This window comes from Cervus elaphus, chromosome 21 (assembly GCF_910594005.1).
Source record: "Cervus elaphus chromosome 21, mCerEla1.1, whole genome shotgun sequence".
In the NCBI taxonomy this organism is placed as follows: domain Eukaryota; kingdom Metazoa; phylum Chordata; class Mammalia; order Artiodactyla; family Cervidae; genus Cervus; species Cervus elaphus.
The window spans coordinates 57956532-57967528 of NC_057835.1; the positions used below are offsets into that span (position 1 = coordinate 57956532).

Consider the following 10997-nt stretch of genomic DNA (forward strand, 5'->3'; position numbering starts at 1 on the left):
GGTCGCTCCACCAGAAGTCATCTGCATTCATAGATTAGGACATAGATCCCTAGTTGTGTGTATGAACAGAAGGAAGACAGAATTGTACTCCAGTCTCAGTTCCATCACAGCTGTGCTAACCTCACTAACCTGTGTTAGCAGTTTTATCTGACCTTAGTTTCCTTAAAAGTGAAATGGGAAAAATGAATAAGTATACTTGTAGATTTGTTCTGAGGACAAAATATATTAAAATACTAGTAAAAGAGTTGACACGTAGACATTCAGGAAATGCTGATTCTTCTTCCCTTTGTGTCCCATTGAAGTATTCTGGAGATACCTCTACCAAGTGCTTTTTCATGTAACAGCTGTCTGATTTTGTGTCTGTGCTGGTGGATCTGGTGTGGAGGGAAGGTTTTCTGTCTACTCCATGCAGGACATCAGATTGTTAACTGTATTCTGGAGACTTAAGAGAGAATTGTGCTGAATATTTATGTACTCCCTGAAGTCAGTGCATGATTTAGGAAATTATGTATATTAGAATGTTATGCTGCAACATGATACATTAAGTCCCAACGAAGCTGTGTTTCCTGGTTCAGACTGTATTAAGTTTCTCTGCTTAAATTTTATTATAGTGTAGATCATTGATATCAAGTGAATCAAGCCAACTATGAAAGCATTGCTAATAAGAGAAACACATTTTAATGTATCAAGAAACCACTCTGTGAAATTTTACACAAAATACACCACTTATTTCAGAGACATTTGCTGGAAAGTTGCTAATGTTGACCTTTATATTAACTTATGTTTACTGAATGCTTTGCAGTCACCTTTATTTCCCATCTCCAAAGACTGTTGATAATGATTCAAATCAAACCATCACCTTGGAGATAAGACTTTGCTGTGATGGAAGGTAACATCACACCACACACCAAGTGAAAATTTAAGATAATCTGGTCTACGGTATTTTGGAGAGCCCCTTCTACTGTCAAAATGGGCCAAGCTCTAGTCTTGAACCTTTTCTCAAATACCTTATCCTCTATTAATTGAGAACAATTAGTTATTGTCTCCCAAACTTCCTTCACTTTGCCCACAGAGCCAGGAAGAAGAATCAGCACACACTCTTCACACCTTTTATTCCTTCCAAGCCATTTATTTCCACTGGAAACTTTCTCTCAACTGCCTTTTCTTACTAGAACTTCATGTACTCAACTCTCTCTTTGTCATATCATCTTGATTTCCTTGTCATATTCATGCTTGATATGCTCAGTCTTTTCCATCTCACACCATTCAAATTCACAAAGGACTACTCTGTAAACCACAACTCAGTTTTGAAATGTACAATGATAGATATGACTATGAACAGAATGTAGGTATTCATGATGAAAACATCTATCTTACCCCTGTAGACCAGGAATTTATGAGGAAGTCTGGGTAGAACCTGATGCTGTTTAGTGAATGTGGAAGCAAAGTAGATAAAGTTAGGTGATATTTCTAGTTAATGTCTCTAATACCATGTCTCTAAGCAATGATTGTTTGATGCCCTTCTTCACCAAATACCATGCTGCTAAGAAGAATAGATACTTGACCAGTTCACAGGAGACAATATAGACAGTAACTCCACTGAAGGCGTGCAGAGCTTCTATAGTACTTTTTGCCTTCCTCTTAATAGGTCCTATGTAGACTTAAAAACATGGGATATATTCTTTAACTCTAGCCTATCTTTCTTTACTTAAACATAAGATAATCATTTGGGCTTAGTCATTCTTACTTATGACTTCATTGGTGGCTCAGATGGTAAAAAATCTGCCTGCAGTGCAGAAGACCTGAGTTTAATTTTTGGATTGGGAAGATCCCCTGGAGAAGGGAATGGCTACCCACTCCAGTACTCTTGCCTGGAGAATCCCATGGACAGAGGGGTCTGGCGGGGTACGGTCAGTGGGGTTGCAAAGAATCAGACATGACTGAGTGACTAATACTTGGATTGGATTCTTTTTTATAATCACCTTGATAAATCTTTGGATATCCCTATATTACCTTATATTTGAAAGTAACCACATCTATTGATGGTTATGCCATGTTATTTTTCCAAAATTCATCATGAAAAGGTGTTCATCATCGTGCACCCCACCTCACATTCTCTTACCGTACATCTAGCCTGACTGTTATTATAACAACCAGGCGCACACAAGCATAAAGTGACAGCACCTTCCAACCACTGCAATTTGTTGCTTTCTACATCAGGAAACTTTTGCTGTAGCACCTGTAGGAAACTGTTCGCCTAAAGTTTGACTCATGTACAAATCTGGAACTGCAAGGGATTAGCAAAACACAGGACAAGAATTGATAGAGAAGTAATACTCTCTTCCTCCCCTTGGGTGGACAATTCTGGCTGAGTTCCTCAGACCATTCCCAAATGATAAGATCACGCTAGTTGATTTGCCATGTTTCTTAAAAGGAATGTCTTTTCCCCCTCAGTTGAAAAATGTAAGATTTAGGAATATTTTAGTTATGCCCACTGTTATAATACATTGGCAAGTAGATATGCCATCATGACTTTAAGAAATATTTTATCAGTTCCCAAATCAATATGCATATTTTTCAGGATATTTAAACCAATCAAAATATTTGGACTATTAAACACAGCATGAGAAAAATTTTAATGAGAGATAAATCAAATGTTGAATTGCATGATTCTCTCTTTTCAGTGTTTTGGCATAAAAAAGCGAAAAGTTGTGAATTCCCTTATGTTCCAGTGGTTAGAACTCTGCATTTTCACTGCCAACAGCCCAGGATCTATCCCTGGTCAGGGGATACCCCAAGTGGAGTGAAGTGGCCAAAAAAAAAAAGATGAAAATTGAAGATTTGCCTTTAGAAATGTATTATTTTTTTCTCTTTAAATAATGGAAACAATGTTATAGAAAACAGTAACAAAGTAAAAATTACTGCAGTAAAATATAAAAAGTATAAAAAGCCTAGTACATGACATGGTTTTTGATTTTTGCCTCAAAATGATTTCCCATTTAATACCTTCCCTTAAATATTGATGTAAAATCAGGGGTCAGCCAAACATCTTGGTAATGCTAAGAAATTATACTTTAAATGAAATATGCAAACACTTATTTTCATTTTCTAATCTTAATTCAGAGAAGATGGAAAATACAAGTATTCAGTCCCCAAAGAAATATTAACTCATCAAACTGGGCTGCTTTGGAATAAAAAGACCTGCATGTGTGCCCTGTGAACCTAGTTAATATAGCTACAAGTACTGTAATTTTTGCATTTCCTAATTTGTACCAAAATTGCAAGTATATTAGTTTAATATTTTATAGGGGGTTTGGAAGACTGCTCTTGAAATTTTCAAGGTATAGGGTTGTTTTTCTTCTGGGAAGAGAAACCCAGCATCTGACAATAATTCTCTGTAATCTTTTACTTGGCCAAAGGCTCTGATTGGTTATAGACATGGCTTTTCCTCACACACAAATTGAACAATTTCACAAGTAGAGGCTTCACTTTTTTCCTCTTTTGTTCGAAATAACAAAAACTATGCATCATACCTTCCTTCTGTGTTTGTCCTAGAGACCCTAAAGTATTAGATCTAATCCCAGACACCCTGAAGAGTCATCATAGTTAGTTTGTTGGGGTTTTTTTAAATTTTTTTGGCCATGCCCCTCTGCTTGTGGGATCTTAATTCCTCAACCAGGGGCTGAACCTGGCTCTGGCAGTGAAGTGCAGAGTCTTGACCACTGGACCATTCAGGCATTCCCCATAGCTACTTTTTAAAAGGTATGGGGGGGAAAGCTACTTTCTTTTTTTACTTTTATTTGCATTTATTTTTTGCAGCATTAATTCCCAAGCCATAACTTTTTTGTTTCTTCAGTTTCTTATGGGGCATCTTTTTCTTCTGTGCAGCCTCCTCTTCTAGTTTAGGAACAATCTGTTCTTTTTCGGTAACGATCATCTCAACGTGGCGAGGAGAGCTCACGTACGAGTTGATCCCATCACGAGCTCTGTAAGTGCTGCACCGCATCTTGGGCACTTTGTTCACCTGGACGTTCTCAATAACCAGAGAATCTACACCTACGCCCTTAAGTTCAGCATTATTTTCTGCATCTTTGAGCACGTGCAGTAACACTTCAGTACTCTTCTTGGGCTGCCGACCCTGCGTCCAGCCTCACTGTTTGGCTTGTGCCAAACACCTACCAACTCCACCATTGTAACAACGGAATGTCACACACTGCTTCTTTAAAGTGACATCCTTAAGATACTTGGTGGCTTTTCAGATATGCATACCCTTAATGGCCTGGGCAGTTTCACAAGTTTCATGCAGTTTCAAATGTTCTTAAAGTGAACATGAAGATTTGAACTTCTTGATTTGCATGATTTTGTGGGGTTTCCTGGGTCAAGTGAATAGCATACCATTTTTAGAGGTCACCTCAAGCCACTTATCAGAAAAAGAAAAGGAAAAGCTACTTAAAAAACAAACAAACAACTTTTAATTTTATTTTTGAGTATAGCTTTTAACAATGTCGTGACAGTTTCAGATGGACAGCAAAGGGACTCAGCCATATATATACCAGTTTCATTCTTCCCCAAATTCCCCTCCCATCAAGGCTTCCACACGACCTTGAGCAGAGTTCCCTGTGCTATACAGCAGGTCCTTTTTGGTTCTCTGTTTTAAATACAGCAGTGTGTACGTGTCCATCCCAAACTCCTAAAAAGGGAGAGTTTTGATCTGAATACCTGGAGTGTGTGTCATGCTTTGCAATAGTTCCATTGACATTATTCGTTGTTCTGTGTGATGTTGTTTGTCTTTGTTTTTGTGACCTAGCACATCCACAGAGCACTCTGTTATTGACTATAGACAAAACTCTTCTCAAAAAATAAACATTATCATAATTGTAAATTATTTTGTGGAAATAACTGGTTTATGTTCAGATGCATAGACTGCCTACATAAAGCTCTCCCTCCCCAAAAATGTATGTAATTTTATTTTCATGTGGTCATAAGAAACAGTTAACTTCTTGTTTATTATTTTTCACAGTGACATTCATGGACCTTACATTTTGGCTATATTTATTAAATTACCTAGAAACTTCCTAGAAATAAAAAAGTCAATTAAAAATTCAAGAAGGTAGACAAATGATTTTTATAATTATCAAGGGCTGATTTTAAAAATAGTATAAAACAATCGGAGTAGCTAGCACTTACTAAACACTTCCTTTTAGGCATCTGTGACAAATAATAACTAGGCCTCCACAAACATTCCCTCTCTACTGGTCATTTTCATCAACATATTATAATGTCTACATCCTTTAAAAAACATCCTTTGTGCCTTTTCCCTCAAGATATCGATACTGTCTTTTCCTTTACTTCCCTATAAACAACTTTAAAAAAAATTTTTTTATTGGAGTATAGTTGACTTACAATATTGTGTTAGTTTCAGATGTATAGCAAAGTGAATCAGTTACACATATACATATATCCACTCTTCTGATTCTTTTCCCATATAGGTCATTACAGAGTATTGAGTAGAGTTCCTTGGGCTGTACAGTAAGTCCTTATTAGTTGTCTATTTTATACACAGTACTTTGGCCACCTGATGCGAAGAGCTGACTCATTTGAAAAGACCCTGATGCTGGGAAAGACTGAGGGCAGGAGGAGAAGGGGATGACAGAGGATGAGATGGTTGGATGGCATCACTGACTCGATGGACATGGTTTGGGTGGACTCCGGGAGTTGGTGATGGACAGGAAGGCCTGGCGTGCCGCGGTTCATGGGGTCGCAAAGAGTCAGACACAACTGAGCAACTGAACTGAACTGAACTGAACTGAGTGTGTCTATGTCAATCCCAATTTATCCCTTAAAAACATTTGTGTACTCACCATCTTCACTTGCTCTCCTCATAGTCCTATGTGTTTAAACCTGTGTTTAACCCCTCTAGTCAGGCATTTGGGCTTCCCAGGTGGTGCTAATGTTAAAGAGCCTGCCTGCCAATGCAGGAAACATAAGAAATGTGAGTTTTATCCCTGGGTGGGGAAGATTCCCTAGAGGAGGGCATGGCAACCATTCCAGTATTCTTGCCTAGAGAATCCTATGGACAGAGGAGCCTGGCAGGCTGCAGTTCATAGGGTTGCAAAGAGTGGGACATGTCTGAAGAAAGCTAGCATGCACAGTCAGGCTTTCATTCTTCCACTCCACTGAAATATATACTCTTTAAGGTCACTGTTCTTGCTGAATCCAGTGGTTTATCTTCAGTCTCCATCTTATTGTACCTTTCTTAGAGCAGAATTTGACAGTAATTTATCAAGCCTACTTTTTGAAAAATTTTCTTCTTTAGGCTTCAGAGACATCATACATCTGTTTTCCCTCCTATGAAACTGTTTTTTTCCCCCTAGTTTTTCTTACTCTTCCTGGCCTCTAAATTTTTAAAAGAGTCCTAAAGTTGATCTTCACTCAGATTTTAAGGTTTCTTTCTTACTGTTTGCATAGAGCTAAGGGCTCTGTGGGTATAGAGATCCTGATTCTCAGAGGGAGAACTTTTCAACCAGGGGACATATCAAGAGTCCAGTTGAACAGCTATGGCTGTTATTTGGCCACTTCCAGCTCTTACTGTCCAGGGATCAGTCAGAGATAAGAAGTCACCATTCTTTTGCAAGGGAAATTGACTCCGATCATCAAGAGGAGGTAGGATTGGTTAGAATACGTGAGGAGCTCAGGTAATCCACTTGGGTGGACCCTTGGTTCTCTTTTGACCAATTCTTTTTTTTCTAAGATTTTTTTTTTTTTTGCTGTGGATCATTCTTAAAGTCTTTATTGAATTTGTTACTGCTTCTATTTTAGTTTTTTGGCTGCAAGGCATGTGGGATCTTAACTCCCCAACCAGGTATAGAACCTGCACCCCCTTCATTGAAAGGCAAAATCCTAACCACTGGACAACCAGGAGAGTCCCCTCTCTTGAGTAATTCTGACGGTAAATTGAATTTGTTATTGTTGTTAAGTCATTAAGTCACGTCCGACTCTTTGTGACCTCATGAATTGCAGCACGCCAGGCTTCCCTGTCCTTCACTATCTCCCTGAGTTTGCACAAACTCATGTCCATTGAGTCAGTGATGCCATCCAACCATCTCATCATCTGTCGCCCCCTTCTCCTCTTGCCCTCAATTTTTCCCAGGTGTAGTAACTCCGGCCAGAGAAAGACATGGTGAGCAGTGCACAGACACCTGAAAATAAAGGGTCTAGGTCATGTCAGGTCAAGACCAGCAGAGTTGCTAGCTGAGGGTGAGAAGATCAGGAATGTATAGGAGAGGGGGATACAGCCAGTGTGAGCTGTGGCCCCGTGACCAGCTGCAGCAGTGAGAGCTCTTGCTTGTCTCACTAGCCTTCCCTTTCCGAATTTCCCCCAGGAAGAAAAGCTCATGAGTTATGCTGGAAGTTATGCAAAGAGTAAGAGATGCAAGGATTATGGATTATAGATTATGGTGACCCTGACTTATTTCCCCAGCTTCTGAGAATGCTGCTGGAAGATGATCCTCAGCTGTCAGCCTTCTATAGGAATTTCCTCAGAATAAAACTGCCTTGCCCAAGGTCATGACTCCTTTCCAGGATAGCTGGTATCCTGTGATCTATCAGAGTGGGAGTATAAAAGTCTGACCCCGTGTCCCAACTCAGGACAGCTCTGAAGGGCTCTCCCAGCTACAGAGCTGCTTGTGGGATCAGCTGAGGCTTCACTGAGACTGCATTGCAGCTCAGCTTCTACCTCTGCTCAATCCTACTTCATTCTCTTCTCTTCCATGAGTATTGATCCTGAATGCACTCCTCAGTAAACTTCCCACACACTAATCTTCTCAAGCTCCGCTTCTGAGGAAATCCAATTGGAGACAATATTCTATTGTCTCCAGTATCCTGAACTCACTACATGCTTGTAACCAGGCATATGACTAACTACAATTCCTGAACATGCCATTCCCAACATGTCTTCTTCCAGAAGCCTGTGCCTCCCCTGATCACATATTTCACTGTACCAATCTGGAATTATAGATTTACTTGTCTGTACAAGACTGAGACTTCCTCAAGGTCAACATTTGTCAGGTTTTTCATCTTTGTATTCTAATGCTAATACAGGGCATCTGATAATGATGGGCATTCAATAAATGTTTTTTAAATTACTGAATGGAATAGAGACTTTTCTCTATGTCACAGCCAAATGTTTATGCAATATAGATTTGCAAATATAGATTTTGGAGCCAGCCTGTCTTGTAATGGAGACCTAGCTCTATATTTAATTAGCGCTCTGTTGAAATAACCTTGGGCAAATTGCTTAACCACTCCAAGCCTCATTTCCCTTAGGTATAAAAATGGAAATTATAATAACACCAATTTTATAAGGCTGTTATAAGAATTAAAACAATAATCATAATGAGTATGATATTATTAAATACCATTTTCATTTGTTGCAGGATACCATACTGCAGACAGAGTGCCAAGGCTTTTTTTTCCTTTAAATTGGGGTATAGTTGCTTTACAATGTTGTATTAGTTTCTGCTGAACAACGAAGTGAATCTGCTATATGTATCCATATATCCCCTCCTCATGGACCTCCCTCCCAAGCCCCTCCCAATCCCACCCCTCTAGGTTATCACAGAGCACCAAGCTGATCTCCCTACACTAAACAGTAGCTTCCCACTAGCTATCTATTTTGGAGAAGGAAATGGCAACCCACTCCAGTGTTCTTGCCTGGAGAATCCCAGGGATGGGGGAGCCTGGTGGGCTGCTGTCTACGGGGTCGCACAGAGTTGGACACGACTGACGTGACTTAGCAGCCCAGCAGCAGCTGTCTATTTCACATGTGGCAGTAGTACAAATATGTCAATCCCAATCTCCCAATTCATTTCACCCCCTTCGCAACCCCACCCCTTGTCCACACATACATTCTCTATATCTGTCTCTCTATTTCTGCCCTGCAAATAAGTTGATCTGTACCATTTTCCTAAATTCCACATATAGGTGTTAATATACGATATCTGTTTTTCTCTTTCTGACTTACTTCAGTCTGTATGACAGATTCATTTCACCTGTAATTCTCATTCAGTCTTCCAAACAAATCTACAGAGTTGATGGCAACTCCATAAAGGTTAAAAAAAAAAGAACAGCAAACTTAAGACTCACAGATTATATTTAGTTTATCTAATATGCACAGTGTGTTCATGAGGACACAATGTGTTCATGAGGCTATGCCAAGCTGCAGTAACAAATCAACCTAAAAATTTCAAGGGCTGAACAGATAAAGGTTAGCTTCTTACACATACAAGGTATACTCTGAGTCCAGTGGTTCTCCTGGGTACCTTCATTCCAACTTTTCTTCAGGTATAAGACTGTGTCTTGCATCCATGCCATCTTGAGTGTAAGGCTTGTAGTTCACTGCAGCAGGAAAAGACTGACCTGGGGGAGGATGGTGGCTGCATGTGGGCCCTTAAGCACATCAATCAACTGACACATCCTTCTAACAATAGAACATAAGCCAGAACTACTCACCGCGGTTTTACCTGACTTCAAGGAATCTGTAAAAGATGATGAGGGAACATAAAGCTATTTAGTGAATAATAAATGTTTCTCCTATACCTGGCTTGTAGGCCAGATTCAAAATGGTGATATATTTGCCTTATATGGGGGCTTCCCTGGTGACTCAGTGGTAAAGAATCTGCCTGCAATGCAGGAGCTTCCGGAGACACAGGTTCGATCCCTGGGTCGGAAAGATCCCCTGGAGGAGGGCATGGCAGCCCACTCCAGTATTCTTGCCTGGAGAATCCCATGGACACAGTGGGCTACAGTCCATAGGGTCGCAAAGAGTCAGATACTACTGAAGTAACTTTGCACGCACGCACACACCATGCTTTATATGCCCCAAATCTAGGTTTGCTAGATAAAGTACAGGACACCCAGGTAACTCTGAATTCCAAATAAATTAATACTTTTAGTGTGAGTATACCCCATGCAATGTTTGGGACATTCTTGTAGTAAAAAAATAGCCATTTTCTAACCGGAAATTTTGATTTTGATTTGCTAAATTTGGCAACCTTACCCTAAGGCCATAGGTTTCACACATGACTAAAACTTGGTGCTCGTTTCAAGTGGAGAATTACTTTCTCACCTAAAGTTATTGAAAAATATTTAGCTAATGAGAACACATCTGCAGGTTGAAATTTGTTAGTCGCTCAGTCATGTCTGGTTCTCTGTGATCCCATGAATGGTAGCCTGCCAGGCTTCTCTGACCATGGAATTCTCCAGGCAAGAATACTGGAGTGGGTAGCCATTCCCTTAGCCACTTACCAATTCACAACTTCAACTACACCATATTAAGGTTTAAAAAAAAAATAAAAGTTGAATTTTAAAACTTGGATCTACATAAACTCCATAACCACCTAAGGATGTAGCTAACTTTATGCAATTTCAGTTGCCTAAGTCTCACCTTTCCTTATTTATTAAAATTAAGAGGTTTGACTGGAAAATCTTGAGTGCCTTCTTCCTCTTAAAATCTAGTATCCTATGACTCTATCATGTTTCTTCTGTAGCAAGGTGTCAGGATATTAATGAAAATATACCACAAATAGCACTTCTTTCACAAATAACATGTTATCTCTCAAAGTTCATCCCTCAGGAGGCCATATTCTTATTTTAATGATAGTGCTATTGCTTAAATCATTTTTGGAGAACATAGCAACATATTGAGTATCCTCTCTGGTGGCAAATTATTTTTCCATGAAAGTGGATTTGATTTTTGGAACTAGACCAAAAATTATTCAGAGCCAAGTCCAATGGATGGTAAAACTGAAAAATACATAGAAATTGTAACCAAAATATGATATGAGTTTATCAAATAAAAAAAATTTATTTTTGAGCATCTTAAGCCAGAAATTTAAAGCAGTTAGGAGAATCGATACTGAGCAACAGTTACATCCCTGGAATAAGTGCTTAGCCTCCAACTTTGAGGGGCTCACACTCAATGGGATGTGTAAGTTCTG

General features: G+C 39.3%; 1 pseudogene; it reads right to left on the reverse strand.

The window, feature by feature from the left end:
• Positions 1-3796: 3796 nt before the first annotated feature.
• LOC122679107 lies at positions 3797-4398 on the reverse strand (annotated as a pseudogene).
• Positions 4399-10997: the final 6599 nt, after the last annotated feature.